We start from the raw sequence: 17,055 nt of genomic DNA on the forward strand, positions 1-17,055 counted from the left end.
TATCTCTGAGAAAATGGAAGATAATTTAAGCTTCCCTCTGGGTGTGTTTCTTTTTTCTCGGTCTTTATGAAAATGCGCTTAAGTGAAAACAGTTGCAAATGACCTTCATTTGCTCTTGGAGCTTTGATGTTTTTTTTGTGTTTTTTTTTTTTTTAACTTTTGTATAGAGTTCTGAAGAGCCTTTTTACCCAAAGGGAATGTGTAATTTCTTACTAGGAGGGTCACTGCCAACCAAAATACAGTAAAGTGTCTGGAGTCTCCCAGGACTCTTTATGCACAGCAGGACATTTTCCTCATTACACGCATAACATTTATTTTACTGTAAATAAATGTGACCAATAAAACCGAAGGACTTTTGTTTCTTCTATTCTGTTTTTACTGTTGATTGAAACATTAAAGTTCACCATTTCACCCCCAATCAAACCTTAAGATTTATATAACTAGAATCTTTTAAAACTATACTTCAACACCAGGCTAAATTCATATTTCCAGCTACGACAAATCCTTGAGAAATTCCACTTCCTCTCTGGCGCTGCGGCCGTACGAGGTGCAATCAGCGTCCCTTCAGACCAAACATCCCACATCTCATTTCTAACAAATGATGTGGTGACAAATAACATGCAGGGTACAAATGCATTTACATATAAATTAAAGCCCAGACTCCGGCTGCACACGAAATGCTACGTTATGAGTCAATAATTTAGACTAATGACTGCAATAACAGCACACTTACTGTAAGACAATGTAAGTAGATGGCATTTGAATGTGGCTCGCGACAACAACGTGATGCTAATTTGTTTGTTTTCTGTTGCCCGTTTAGAGGCGAGACCAGAGCCGAGCTCATCTCCATGTGTTTTATTGATCCCACTTTGAGAAGCTTAGAGAGGCGCAAAAGGGCTCATTGTGTGTCTTTATTTTTATCTCGTATCTCAGTGTGGAAACGTTGGAAACGCGAGCTGAGCGTCGCGTTAGCGCGTCTTCAGAGGGATCAGCTAACGCGGTGGGATTATTTACAGCTAGCGGCGGGGGAGATCTTCACTAGAGGAGTTGATGTTAATGGTTTCCAGTTGGTCCACGCTTTGCTTCCTGATTAATTAGCCGACACAGGAGAGTCAAGCTTCAGGCTTTAAATGCAGACTTTTACCCCAAGTGGACAGGAAGTCATGTTGTATCTCGTCATCAGTTTGAAAAGAAGAACAAACACTTCCAGAGGTCATTAAAAGGTCAAACAGCCAGTCCACATTTACAAAGTCAAATGGAATATGGCGTCCATCAGCTTTGCAGCAAACATTTTTGTCTGTGGCATTTCAGTTTTAAAGATTTAACCAAAAAAAGTTTTCCAAAGGCCACCGGAGATCAAACTCATTTACAAAATTGATATAAAATATTTGTGGTGGTTTGTGCAGCACAGTTGACTGACACCAAGTTTGCTTGATTTGGTGAATGTTGGGGTGGCTGGTTGACCTCTGATGACCCACATTTATCAACATCTTTAAAATGACAAATAGCACAAATATTTTACACCAGTTTTGTGTAATTTGAAGAAAGTAGTGGGCAGGGAGGAGTGTCAACCTTCCCTCAGGTGGACATTCATTATTAATAAATATCTTGGATTTCAAACCAGTATTGCACTGATACATGCCTACAACCATATGCACTGATCCTGAGGTTTAGCTTTTAATTAGTTGTGAACATGGTTCAGTCGACCCAACGAGACGCTGACAGGAGCTAACAGCAAAACATTTTGTTTCCCCAGGAGTGAAATACAAAGTCGATAAAGTGGTAAAAATAAAAAAAATCGTTTAAATGGTGAAAATTCCCAGTTTGATGTAGCCCAAATTTTAAAACATAAACTCTTCAGTTAGCTTGTTTGTCACAAATGGATGTTAAATACAGACACGTTACATTAGAGTGGGACAGCTTTAACTCCGCTCACATCTCGGTGACTGAAGTGTGTTTTGTCAGCTTAACAGACTATAATTTGTTGGTGTAAAATTCACATTTGGTTGCATCACTTCGCAGCGTCTCTGCTGCTGCTCTGATGAAACCGTAAACTCAACGCCGGGGTTCGCGTGGCACATCTATTGATTGCAGTTTTGCCTCGGCAGCCTGCTGCAGATGGCTCCCACTGCGTGTGTGGGCTGCAGCGTGATTAGGTCGGCCGTGACAAACGCAGTTCTTTAAGCGCAGCGCCGGGGCCCTGCCGGAGTCACGCCGGGGGAGAATGTGAATATGCCTCCGACCCGGCCTCCCAGCTGCGCCTTTGGAGCCCGGCTCTGCTCGCTCGCTCATCGGAGAGGTCCATGTGTTTTCCCGAAAGCAGCCGTTTCGTCGGGACAATGTTCAAATTTTAAAACATTCTGACGGTAAATGAGAGCCGATCTCTCTGCAGCATATGCTGCAGCATATGCCTGACGTTGTGTTTTGGTCTATGGCTGTCGCTCTCTCAGATGGGTGTTTTTTCGTTTGTTTTTTCTGTGGAAGGAATTATTTTTGACAAGCTTCCAGCATACCTTGTTCTGGAAAATGGTTTGTGTTACTGACATGGTTGATTGTATGAAAAACGTTAGGATAAAAAAGTTAAATAATAAACACACTGATTAATAACACCGGGTGTGTCTTAATAAAGGTAAAAAATAAAGCTAAAAAAATACGTTGAAAAAGTTGAAAACTCATATATGTATTCATTAAGCTAAGAATTTATGTTCATTATTTTTTTATAAGACCAAAAAAATAAACTTCTAATTCAGAAATGTTATATTATTACTACACCTTGGAATATAGAGTCAATATAAAGAAACTACTGACTTCAACTGAAGGAGGACCACACACAAAAAGCATAGCCAGGTATTTTGATAGAAAGTTGAGTGAAAGGAAAAAGTGTAGAAGAGAAATGTACGCCAGAAGCTGCAGTCCTGACTGAGGTTGTCCCAAAGAAAAGAAAGTCTGAGGTTGAGTTGAAAACATCAGAAAGTATCGGAAAAAACTAATTTTTTTCCCTTCTCAAACAGTGGCTGGCGCTACGTCCTGGTGTTGGTCCGCTGCATGTTACCGAGTCCCAAATCAGCACAGCCTTCTACTAGGAAATGTTGGCACACATCTTAGTTTCCTCTGCTGACAAGCTTCAGAGCAGAACAATCAGAGTATGATTTTTTTATTTTTCAGGACTTGGATGCACTTCTGTATTTTTTCTCGCTAATGCATAATTAGCTGTGCTCATCAGAGTCATAAAAATACATTTGCTTAATAGAAACACACCAATTTAAAAATAAAAACTCAATTTTTGATTAAAAGTTTTGCTGCTAGGATGAGGTGTAGGAGGATTTTTTAAAAACTTATTCATATGGGATTTTATTTGTGTTTCTTTTTTAATGAATTATTTTTTTAATCAATTGCAATTTTTTTTTGTTTTAGTGGAATATCAACAAAGTTTTGTGCAGTTTTGAATGGAAGTGCAGCTAATGTGAGTTAACTGCAAATTTCCCTCGAAAATGGTCACAAACATCAGGTTAAGGTGTCTCCCACCTCCCACCTGCGGGTGGCAGTGTGTCTTACTTCCACCACCACACTGCCTCAGCCTTACATAATGTCAAACCATAGTCCATGATCAATGTGAAGAGTAAAAAAAATCAAACTATTTAAGTCTGACAATGTGTCTCCATTGTGGTTTAAACTCATTTCGATTCAGCCTGTCCAATCTGCCTGCTTCCTATTTTTCCTAATCTTTTTTTTTTGCTTCCATATGTACATTTTGGAAATGGTTTAATGAGGAACAGTTTTTGCAAGAAATATTGTAACCACAAAAACCTGAAGGGTCTGCTTCAGAGCTACTGTATGTAGGTGGTAGGAACTCTTGAATTAACTTCTTCAAAAATGGGGCAATTGAAACTTAACTTTGGACAAACAGCCTTGGGTTACATTTTTTAACAATTTTGTAACAGAATGTTACCAACAGCAGTCAAACCCGACTGCTCCTAGCTAACCCACACTGAAGACACTTTTACTTCAAGTGAAACAAGACATCATTGCAGTTGTATCAAAAAACACAAGATTATCGCCCCGGCCCCCCTGATGAGGTGATGAATTATTTCCACACCAATCTTCTTCCAAAAACAAACACCCTTTAATCTTCCAAAGCCCGTCTCACCACCCGACTCTGCCTGTATCAGATTATTATTTTTTTTTTTTCTTTTGGGAAGGAAGACGCTGCTTCAGGAAATCATTTGTTTCCTTTTGCAATCTGGCCCGCTGTGGGACCTTCACATGCCCAGCAAAGGCAATCGTTAAGAGCCTCTTTTTTTTTTTCCTGCTGCCATTAAGGTCTAATATATCAGCCGTGCAGTCAATTGTTCTTGACAGGCAGCTTCTTGAACTTGAACTGGGTCATCTGGTGACAGATAGCATGGCCTGTTTGTTCAATTTCCTCCTTTACAATGGCAAAGTGTGTTATTATAAATCAGAAGCGGATGCGTTCATCATGCGTCTTGTCAGTGGTGGTGAGCGCTACGTGGCGGGTGTGTGTGTGTGTGTGTGTGTGTGTTGCAGAGCGATTGGAGAGTTAGTAGAAAAAGGGCAAATAGGACAGGATGCAAGCTGAACATGTGTTCAGTTTATGTTAGCATGAGTTGTCTCTATGTGAGGATGTGTGCTGCGTTCACAGGCAGACATTCTAATAATTAGCTACATTAACAGGAAGGTTTTGCGTCTGCTTAAGCGAAGGGGTAAATTTTGGTCAGTTTGGTCACATCAGAGGCTCGGCTGTGTCCAAGCTTTGATATGACAGAGATAATAAGGATGTTATTGCTGAAGTGGACCAGAGTTACCTGCGGAGGATATCTGTCCTTGTTTCCCATCCACACCGAAGGCAACATCTTCCCTTTTAATATGACAAGTAATATTTTAGAGGACGCACATTGCTGATATCTGGAAGCAATAACCAGCAGCGTTTTCATGTCAAGATATTGTGTTTTAGTGGCTCCATCTGAAAACAAGCTAGGACTTTGACTTTGAAGTTGCTTAAGTAAGTTTCAGACGTGGATGTTTGGTAGTGAGGTGTGACTAAGTTCAGGCTGTCTTGTTCTTCTCCTCAGTGTCTTTACTTCAGACGATAAAGATGCAGCCGGTGAGCCTCCCTGTAAATGGTTGAGCCTCGTCCATCCACAGGTCAGCGGCTGGTTTAGGGTCAGACGTCTTCGCTGTCCTTCATGACAGACGAACGCACGTCATGGCTGCGTTTTTCTAACGTTGAGACTCCAGTGCTGCTCTCCAGTGTGTGTGCAGCGCACAGAAAGTTTTAAGGCTTTACATTATTGCCTAATATTTTTTGACACTTGCAGACACTTTAATATTTTTCTACCTTATAAATTTTTTGGCACACTCCCACACAAAACACGAACAGTTCCTTTGCATTCATAACTTAACCAGCGACCCGGAACATTGAGTAATGCTTCGAGTAATATTGATATATATTAGAATATATTTCAACGTTCTCAACTCCTGTCTGATTTTATTAGGACTTGAGTTCTGTGGTTTTGTGCTCAGCAGCAGTAGTTTTAAGTGTATTCTCTAAAAAAACGATTCCATCTCAAACTTTGCACCTTGTAAATCGTGAATCAAAGATTTTCAATCTTACAAACAAACCCTGAACCTTCAGCTACAGCAACCCCAAAAGAAAAAGAAAGTAAAAACAAAACATCTGTCATTCTTTTCCTTCAGCTTCTCAGATTCCCGTGTCAGATCTACCTGTAATGGATGGAGCAGACGGAAATACGTCCTGACACGTTAAGTTGTGACTTGATCAGATTACACAGCGTGGCACCATTAATGGACAGGCTAAGTGTTTTTCTGCCTGAACCGAGGGCCCAACAAGATTTAGTTACCAACCAAAGTCTGTGACCTTGTCAGCCTCCATCATGTAATAAAATATTGACAGGATTTCAGTCAAACATCAGCTGAGAATTAACGGAGGAATCAGTCTCAGCCTTCAGGAACTGCTTGATGGTTCGGGTTCAGCCTGGTTCCTTCTGGAGCGAGGTTTGCTGGCTGGAGAAAATCTCTGCAGACTTTTGCGAAAAATGTTCTGACAAAATTAAACGCTATATACTTGATATCCATCAGTGTATTTTTGTGGTTGTTTCAGGGTTAAACCTGCATGGTGGAGTAGTTAGCAAACCGAAGACTGACTTCACATCCCAGAGTTTGGTCTTTCTGGATGGAGTTTGCATGTTCTTCTTCTTGGTTCTCTCTGGGTTCTCCGGCTGCCTCCCACAGTCCAAAGACATGGCTGCTGGGTAATTAGTCTTTCTGTCTTAGCTTTACCTCTTGCCTCTGGGTTACCAGAGATGGGGTCCGGTCCCCCTAAGATCCTGCAAGATCAAGGAAGAATAGAAAACAAACGGATGGAATTATTTTGGCACTAGTGGTCTTGCTGAACCGTAATTTGTTAGGACACAGAGTGGAGGGAGAAGAGGAAACTTCTGATTTTAGGGGACTTTCAAAGTAGCAGGAACCAGCTGATGGTCCTATGATGGCATTTTAGGATTTCTGGAGACTTCTTTTTGTCTTGAGGGAAGTCTTCTTGGGGGAAAGTTCCTTGAACATTGGGCATGTTGGCACCTGTCTTAAATGTCCTCAACTTGTAGATTATTAAAATCCTTTTAGACAGCTGTAAACCCCTTAACTCATAAACTGCTCTAATCTTGTTTCTGAAGGCCTCAGGCAGAAAGAGGCAAAGCTCCATTAAAATGTTACGATGCTCTAATCATCTCCACCTGATGCGACGTACCTCTGTGTCATTTTAGCTGCTTTACATTGAAATAGATCCTAATTTTTCTCTTGCTGAAAGTTTTTTTTTTTTTTTTTGTTACATTTAGGTTTTGTTGAATTTACATTTGTGTTTGGTTGTTTTAAGGCAAAACCTCAGTTAGAAGCTGTGATGTCTTCTGGGCCTTCTTATGCTTTTTGAAGGCGTTAGAAAGAAAAGAATTTAACGTAAGAAATAATCTCTGGTTTTGCCATTTAGCAAGTAGGAATAATTTTGATAATCCTTAGAGACGTAAAACAGGACAATGTCAGAATGGTTGTGTTTTTATAATATTCTTGCGTCTTTCTCTACAGTGTTCCTGTAAACTCAAACTCCAAGTAACACGGAACCATATTAACATTAATAAACTCTTGAAAACAGTTGGACCAGCATGACTGTGTACTGGAAGTTCATCAATTATTCATGAGATATAATGAGCGGATAGTTGCCATGAAGGGGACGTGTCAATGAACACCGGACGTGGGGAAAGCGGAGCCGAGCGAAACGCAGCGGAGCACCGGGTTCGTTTCAGAGAGACGGGCGTCCACATCGCTGCCAGTTCACACGCTTCACAGGGGAGGAAGGCTTCCTGAGGAACGGCCTCCACCTTCGCTCCGGCTCGCTTCAGGGACCCTGTTTGTAGTTTAATGCCAGTTTGGCCCGTGGACACATCGAGTTCTGCCACAACAAAAGGAGACATGTTTGAGGGAAGGACAGGGACGGCTTTCAAACAGAATAGATTAAATGTCTTCCTCAGCCGCTCTCACCTCTGCGATGGCTGTCCTTTGAGTTTGTCTCACGTCCTGAAGCCATGGCGCTAACAAGGCTCTGTGTGTCGCCTCTAATCACCCCGAATTTGCTCCACTGTCTGACAGAGAAAATACCAGTTAGAACCGCAGCCACTTGGAGGGAAACTGGTCCAGCAAATGAGTTGGAAAAACTCTGGAAGTCAGTTCACTGCAGTTTGGAAAATTGTTCCAAACGTTATCAGCATTGATTTCAGAAGTGGAAACCGGTTCACACATCGTCGCTACATCCGACTTTAAGAAACATCGAACCCATTCTTTTGTGCCTCCCTCTGTTTTGTGGGTGACAAATTTAAACTGCGTGTCACGTCAGTTAAAGCTTCTTTAACGCAACAGTTACATCTCATTGAGACTGCTGTGGTTCAGCTCTGGTGTTTGTCCTCTGTCCTTATCGATACCAAGTCAGTATCATTTAGAATCGAGTTCTCTGCCCCACCCTGAGCTCTGTGTGTGTGTGTGTGTGATGTGGAACGTTCTGTAGGGAGGCCGCGGTTCCCATCAGCAGGGTCAAAAGGTCAAGAGGAGCGTGTCAGATTCACACTAAAGAGAAAGAACGGAGTCAAGGGAAGAGTTGCTTTCCTCTCTCTGGGGACCAAACTGAAGCAGTGGAAGCCATTGATGCCACCTGATCTCGTAAAGCAGCAGAGCAGCGGCGGGCGGCGGTGCCATGAGGCGCCAGGTGACCCTGCAGCAGACCGGACGGAGGGGTCAGCAGAGCCAGGCGGAAACTTTCCCTTCAGGGAGACATTTGGGAACAAACTCAAAGCTGTTTGTCTGTGACCGTCATCCAGTCCATCGTCCAGAATAACACAGCTATGGAAGATGAATCTGCTCAATATTACAACTTTTAAAGAAAAACAAAGCTGATAAATGATGTCCCTAATATAAAACGCGTTTTCACACATTAATACACAGGTTTAAGACCATATTCACCTTTTAGTTGAAATTAATTGTAACCAAGACTTGTTCAGTAAAACTTCAGTAACTTGATTAAAAATCTATTGTAATTCAGATTAAAGGTATAAATTCATTACACAGTCATATCCATGTGAAAGGTTTATTTCTATATTTATGGCTTACATTCTAAAATTCAGTTTCTCTTAAACTTACAATATTCATAAGCGTAATAACGGTAAAAATGTGTCATGTTCTGGACATGCAGTCAGTATTTGGTTCAGGCTTGGTTTGAACATGTGGCATGTGAGCTGTAGCTCATGTTACTGACTCAAGAATCTCCACAGACCTTTTAATGAACTTTCTTCATCCTTACCTTAAAGGCCAATCACCCTTGTTTTCCGCACCTTTTCCTTCCACTTAATTTTCTATGCGTATGCTGGATACAGCGCTCTGGACAGCCATTTTCTTCAGCTGTGACCTTTTGTGGCTCAGTCTGCTGGTGCACGGTGTTCATTACTTTCTGCTTGACAACAGGCAGCAGCCTTTCAATGAGTAAATGATTAAAATTCAATCATCTAAACCCAGCGGTGCTTCCTGGATGTTTCAGTTGTTTTAGCAAGACGTGTACAAGCTTACATTTTGACGGATACTCAACTTCTATTTGCTTCAGTGAGTTTTGGAGAATTTCTTTAGCCTCCTTTGCTATTCTGCTCACTATATGTGATGGAAAAATATATTTTCTTCTAGACTTTTTCTGACTTATAAAGTTCGGCAACGACTCCAGTTGAATAGATGAATGACCAGGTTTTTTTTTTTTTGTCTTTCCTCTTTTGAAAATTCACCAAGGCCAAGAAGTCTCTGTTTGTAATATCCTTTCTTTATCTTATAAATCATTAAACACTGGCACCTTTAATGCCAGTGTAACCTAGGTTACACTGAACTAGTATTTTTAGGTTACAAAATACTAGTTTTTGCTAAAAACTAGTATTTCTCCCCATTAAATTAATGTATTTAACATTTAAAGTTGGAGTTTTCTAAATTTTTAGTTTGAAATCTCACCTGAGTGTCCAGTCATTGTAAATACTGTTTGTTACAGTTCCTGTAAAAAGTAAAGTTTTCACCTCCTTGGATGTTTTACCTTTTTTTTGAGCTTACAAATCAGTCATTAGCAACTTAATTTGGTTTTGACAAAAAAAAAATGTATCAATGTGTACAAAATGACAAAAATATTTACCACAAAATAAGTGAATGCATGAATATTCACCCCCTTTAAAGCCTCTGGATGCAGCGCCATCCCACTCACTGTGAGAGGGTGAGGACAAACTGACTGGACCTCTGTTGAATTAGGTCAGAAGCCTTTTGGGGGGGTGAATAATTATGGAATCACTTTTTAAATGGTGATTGTTGTTATTTAGTAGAAACCAATTTTTACTTTTGTATTAAAGGTTTTATTGTAATATGTTTTTTTAAGACTATTTTATTGGTGCTGATTGATTCAGAAAAGCAATAAAACGTCCAAAGTGATGAAACTTTTTATCACCTCTGCATGTCCTGATTCTGGTATATTAAATAAATGTGACAGTTTTTTGTTGTTGTTATTGCTCTAGTTTACACTCACTCACACACACACGCGCACGCACGCACGCGCGCACACACACACACACACACACACACACACACACACACACACAAAACCCATCACAAAACTAATCAAATATTGTTCAGTTGTAGTCAGTCTATTTCAGCGTTGGTAGAGTTAAACATGTCTGGTTCCCTCAGAGGAAGAAAAACAAACAGAACAGCAGCAGACCAAGGTGAGCTGGAATATACATGGAGAGCAAAGACATGAAAGTTGGAGCAGAGGATCAATATGTCTTAAAAAGTCCCTGAGCAGCAGCAGGCGGTGGCAGCACATCTGAATGGATGGCTGAGAGTCATCTGAGCCGCGCTAAATAAACTCTGTCAAAAAAGAAAAAGTTGAGTTTAGTCCCAACGGCTGAGAGACTTTCTCCCTCCCTAAAACCAGAACACAGTCAATATTAATGTCCAGCCTGACTGTATACTGATACAATACTAAAATGTTCCTGTCACTTAAATGTCTTCATATTAGGATTCCAAACTGCAATAGATTTTATGAGTCAGACCAACATTAAGTCATGCGTAATGGTGAGGTGAAGTTTATTTCTGAAGCAGGTTTCAGCCTCCATTTAAAGGAGCTCAGGGTTTCAGCAGTTTTGCAATTTTCTGGAAGTTTGTTCTAGATTAGAGGAGCCTAGAAACTGAATGCTGCTCCTCCATGTTTGGTTGAACCAGAAGACCTGAGTGGCCAGGAAGGCTGATGCAAAGACAATAGAGCTACAGTGTATAGATTTAGTGATTTATTAACAAAAAAAATGATTTTCATTTCCCTTTAGATATCCAGAGGCGACCAGCTGCAACAAAAAGTGGATCCAGTGAATGTTAATTGAATATTTATTAATAAATGTAATTTAAAAGTATGCCACACTTTTGAGACTTTTATTTAAATAAAAACATTCATTTCATTTCACAGTTATATGCTGGTTTTGTTGGTCTATTAAATGAATCTCAATAAAATCCATTGAATTAAAAATGCAAGAAATTCTTACAGTTGTGAATACTGCAGATGGAATCAACTGGCCTGTAGAGGCAGATTTAGTTCCTGGAACAAACAGAATAAAAAAAAGGAGTGAATGAATGTGATTGTGTTGATATACAGGCCGACTGGTTTACCTTTCAGACAGGCGACCTTTTCACCTCCCCTCCTGGCATGAAGGATGCAGCCTGCTGCTGCATGAATCCTGGCTAACCTTGCTGCATGGACAGGAATGGCCCACGTAAGGCAGCACTGCCTGCTCTGCAATCAGTCAAAATGTGGATTTTTTTTTTCAGGTTTAGAGGAAAAATAATAAAAGCTTTTTGGTTTCTGGTCAGGTTTTCATCACAGAGCCTCTCAGAGAGGAGAAAAAAACATGCTGCAGTGTGAAGTGACTGAGGTTTATGAGGATGCTGACTGACCTGAGTCTCTGGAGCTCACAGACTGGACTCTCATTCAATCAGGTTTATTTGTAGAACATTTCAGCCACAAAGCAGTTCAGAGTGCTTTACAACTGGGAAACGAACAACATGAACATGTTGGTGAATGTTTCATTTGTTTTTGTTCAGAAGCAGCTCCAACCAGCTGGGTTTTACTCTGGATTTAAAGAAACTCAGTGTTTCAGCTGTTTTACAGTTTTCTGGAAGTTTGTTCCAGATCTGTGGCGCATAGAAGCTGAATGCTGCTTCTCCTCGTATGATTCTGGTTCTGGATGCAGAGCAGAACCAGAACCAGAAGACCTGAGGGGTCTGGAAGGTTGATACAACAACAGATCTTTAATGTATTGTTGTGCTAAAACAAAGAGGAAAGAGACAGAAAAGCTTCCAGCTCCGGACCAACAACTGTCAGCAAACCAAGTCTTACGTCTGGGTATGAAAAATGAAAGTGTCCTGCATCAACTTCCTGTGTTGTTCCTGCAACTTCCCCAGGAACCGCAGTCATCGGTTTTCCATGAGGGATTGATGAATGGTGCAGAGTTTGTCTTTCTGGAAGACAAAAGACATGAAGATGTTTCTGTCTGTCTCAAAAAAAAAAAATCACCTCGATAAAACTCTCCTCCTGTGAAGACAGGTTCTATAAATATCTTCCTTGGAGTTCAGACAAAATCAGGCCTACAGCGCCCTCTATGTGTAAAACATGTGCTTTTAAACGTAATGGAGGTGATCCCTGCACACAATGTGGCCTGTTTTGTTGGAGCTGAGGCGTCACCACCGACATCCCTGCTGTTGATCTCCTGACAGCCGACACTGAGACGGAGCAGAGACACATTCTGATGAGCCATGTCCATTACCGGTCAAAGGACAATTTTCAGCACATAACTGAACATGTTTAGCTGGGGGGTTTTTTCAGTGTAAGAATCGAGAAATCAGAGCAGCGACTGTAGCTCCAGAAAATAATAAGAGAAACCTCAGAGCCTGGAGGAAAACGGAGCAAAAGATCAAACTAATAACAAGCGAAGAAAAGGAAGGTCAAACTTTTCAAACCAAGAATGATCTTGTTAAAATACTTGGAGTGTCTGTGAAGATGAATTTTTAATGTCTTTACTGATTTTTTTTTTTTTTATTATTTACTTTTTTGCAGACAGAATCACAACTGAAAAATAATATGCAGTTCATTTACTGACATGTGATGACACAGGTTAGTTAGTGTTAACTAACAGGATTCCATGGAGAGTTTCTGAGGAGTTAATAACCTACCTTCAGTAAATATTGAACTGTGATTGAATTTTTGCTTCCCCACAGAGCAGTGGAGATTTTTTCAGTGTTGAATTCTGAAGTCAGCGGTTTTAACAGACACAGAGACAAGTCATAGAAATCTCAATTTGGAGAAAATTTGTCTTTAAAAAAAAAAAAAGTTTTCACATTTTTATTTTTGTGCATCTTCACAGGGTTTTGATTTTATTTTTAAAGTCAAAGAACAATTTTCAGCACATAACTGAAAATGATGTGGTGCTACAAAGGACGACCTTCAGTCTCTTCACTTTGGCTACGTGTAGACAGGTTGTTTTAAAAAGCTAAAGCTAAGAGCTAATGCAAGCAGAGCTAAAATAATCTGTCCTGTTTTAAAACATTGGCAGTCCACTCAAACTATTTTATTAACCTCTAAACATTTGGCTTTATACGTTACCCAAGACGATGTTAAGTCAAATTCCATGAACTCTGAAATATTTAATATGAAAAACCAGGTTAAAAAGCACAACACATTATTGTAAAATTATTTTTTTGTTATACTCTTGAAGTTTATATAACAATGCAGTGACAAAATGAGACAAACAGTAAGGAAAATGAATCACTGTTTTGTTTTCTTTAATTAATTACAATGTCGATCAAGAAATGTTATAATTTATACCATAAATGATTGTGACAGATTAAATTAAAATAGAAATGCATGGATTCATAAATACAAATCTTAAATGGAAAATTGTATCATGTTTAAAAGCATATTTAATAGTTTAAGTATCTTAGAGGGAATCCGGAGCAACATTTTGCCAAAACATTACATTTAAGTAAATATACAGTATTGATGACACATTCATATAAAAAAAGACAAAATTTAGCAAAGCGTTTACTAAGCTGTGTCTTTTTTTGGCCCTCTAGAAGAAATATGTTGAAAAAGAATTTCTTTAAAAAAAAAACAACAAAAAAAAGATGTAGAGCTGAACTCTACATCCCGTTGCTGCTCTGAAACATCCAGCTCCCTAAAACCAGGATTATGCGTTTTTAAACTGAGCTTCTGACACACGGGTCCAGTGAAGCCCTGCATGTGAGCGGCAGGAGACCTGCAGCCGGAGCGGGCAGCCGCTCCTCACTCAGCTCCCAACCTGCCGCTGGAGCAGACAGATGTGCTGATGCGCCATCTACAGCCTCAGGCGCTGTTCTGACTTCTAAAGGCTTCCGCTGTCAGAGCGGAGCGCAGGGAGCGCATGACACAAGAGTTAAATGAAGGTTAAATGGAAAGCACTTCAAAGTGGGAGATCTCTGCAGAAAAAATAACGGCAGGAAGGTTAATGTGTGTCTTGTTGAGACGCCGGAGCAGCTTGTAGCTTTTGGCCATATCGGTTTGAGGTCCGGTTCGGGTCAGATCGCCTCCGGGCCGCCGCTTTTATTGGTTTGGTACGCACAGCGGCTGTATGCTGCATGATAACAGGGCCTGATTTTATTTTATTTTTTCAGGTTAGACTGTACTCTGTTATTGCTTCAGAGCATGTACTGTGTAACCAGGGGCTGGCAGCAGTATTGATATCAGCTGGATATCAGCCAGCTGGCAGCGCCGCATCTGATATGAAGTCTGGCCCTCAGTGATTGTTGATGCAACGAAGCAGAGAAGAAATGCAGGAGCAGAGCTTTTCCTGACTGTTCCTCTAAGACCCATGCTATGTTAACAGGTCCAGTCGCTTTAGATGAAAAGTAGCGAGTGATTAGAACATTTTTGATCATCTTTTCATTATTGTTCTGTTAAAGGTCAACAAAATGCAAAAGCCACAACAGAAATTATGGTAAAATGGAAGTTATGCTAGCAAGTATATCACAACTTCCGTTTAATCTTCTGTTTTGCATAAATTCTGTTTAGTTTCTTGTTTAAAATCATAACCTTTGTTTAGGGATACATTTTTTTTATTTTTGTCTTTTTATGATGTAATTGCAGTTTGAAAGGTGCTGTACAAATAAAATTGATTCAAAAACATCAGTTTTAGCAAAACTTCCATTTTAGCCTGACTTCAGTTTTAGTATAACTTCTGTTGTGACTCTTACTGTTGTGTTGTAACTTTTGTTGTTTTGATGTGGCTTTTTCCGTTTGTCCACCCTTACTGTATGTTTCTAAGACACTAAATGATGTTCAAATAAGAAATTATTTCATTTTTTAGGTGATTTCTAAGTGGTTTGAACCACTCCCATTTTGCACCAAAACAGTTAAACAAAGTCCTGCACATCCTCTAGAAAAAAGACTTTTGTTTTCTCTCCCAGAGCTGCAGGAACAAAATGTCATCATGCTGTGCTTGTGAGGTTTTGGAGTTCCTGCAGCCTCTTCTTGACACATAATCTGTGTGTCAAGATTATGTGTCCAACACTTATTGTGTGACTGGCCAGAAATTTAATGTGTGGTAACTACGATAACTGATGCTGCAGAGGGAGGGGCCTGTGAAGAGTTCCCAAGAGTTCTGCGGTTGAACTCTTATGAGGTATGAAATATCCAGGCCAGAAGGACTTTGCTCAAGTAAAACTAATTTCTCAGTTCTTCTTAGCTTCTTCTTACGGTTAAGACAGTAACCGACCCCACTTAGGTCAAAGAGGACTGCTGGGATTTCATTTTACTAGTAACATCGTGTCAGTGTCATCACATCACATCACAGTCGGACAGTTGACATCTTATCTGAACGTGGAACGGTTTGGTTTCATGATGGCAGCAAGCTGAGCATCCTGGTCACTTGGGGCTGCAGAAGGCCACCATATCAGATCATCTTTGACCTTGGAGCAGACATAAAATGCCAGGCAGCCTCTTCAGAAAATGTCTTTGAAGATGAAACCCTGGAGTGACTGTTAAAGCAGTGAGCTGTCAGAAATCAGGTTAAGGCTGGAGTTCTGACCAGAAGATGATTTATGAGTGCAGATGTATCACACAGGCTCTGATCATAAATCATATCTTAACTTGTTTGATTTTCCTTTTTCCATGTTGAGAGATCAACTGATCATTTTAGGATAAAAATTCAAAGCTCAAACTTCTGCCAGTTTTATCAGTTTCACTTTCAGCTTCAAGAATTCTGCCAGCGAAGGTTATCGGTGCAGACAGAGAGTTTGCATAGTGTCACATGAGATTAAGTAATGTTATTATTGGGTTATTGCTGCAATATTTGAAAGGCAGTTGTGTAAAGTGGTATCTGTGGTATATGTGAAGTATGAGATCTATTGTGCTCAAGCTGCAAGATTTCTCAGCAGGTCCACACAACTTGTGGCTTAGCTAGTTACACCTAGCTACATGGTTGATATCATCTTACACCACTGAACTTCAAGGCAGATGCACAATAGAATTATGAGGCAGTGACATCCACCGACTATTAAATAACTCCTGGTTGTTTTTTGATGTTCATGTTGTGCTTAACTGTTACTTTGAATGTACAGTCCCTTAACAAAACTAGTGGAGAGAAAATTAATTGAGCTAAAGCTACTGGAGTAGCTTCCACTAGAGAAAGGTGGCATCTCCTCTGATTCCCTTTATTATTTAACCAATGATTGCCAGTGCAGTGTGGTTGGTGTGAGAGCTGGAGTCACAACTAATTGTCAACCACCAGAACTTAAAACAACCAACTAAAAAGCTGGCAGCAACACATGAAACACTGTTTGACGATGTTTCGATGGCAGTTTTATTCTCCGTTCGTAACCCAACAACACCTCCAGTGGACCTTCACACAAGAGGTGAACTCTTGCATCTTCACAGTGACCCCTTACCGCCCGAGGGTCTTCAGCCATCACTGACACACATGGCAACACCAAAACACTGCATACTAATGAGACACCTGGGAGCCGTAGTCAGGGAGCGGTCTTGTTTAGCTCTTTAATTTGTGGGCTGGGGAATGTGGCTGAGCAGAATTAATGGAGGGATGCGACTTGATTAGTAGCTCTCTAATTGGTGGTCCGGATGATCTGGACCCATGAAAAGCTTCATCTAGGAGTCCAGACAGGAGATGCAGATCCCATCCTGATCATTTCACTTGTTGGCTTGTTAAAAGATTAAAGGATCAAAGTGCCAAAATTCTCGTTGTCACAGTTGTGTGACAGAAGTTGCGTCTTTTTTTTCTCAGCCTCAGGTCGTCCGTCCCTTCTTGTCACAGCCTCCCTGGTGAACGTTTCACCACCCTCTGCATGTGAAACTATTGTGAGTTTGGTCAGAATTTTGTGGGAATGTTTGTTTATGTGGAAAACAGACCAAACTACTCAACT

This window comes from Poecilia formosa, unplaced genomic scaffold (assembly GCF_000485575.1).
Source record: "Poecilia formosa unplaced genomic scaffold, Poecilia_formosa-5.1.2 Scaffold318, whole genome shotgun sequence".
Lineage (NCBI taxonomy): Eukaryota > Metazoa > Chordata > Actinopteri > Cyprinodontiformes > Poeciliidae > Poecilia > Poecilia formosa.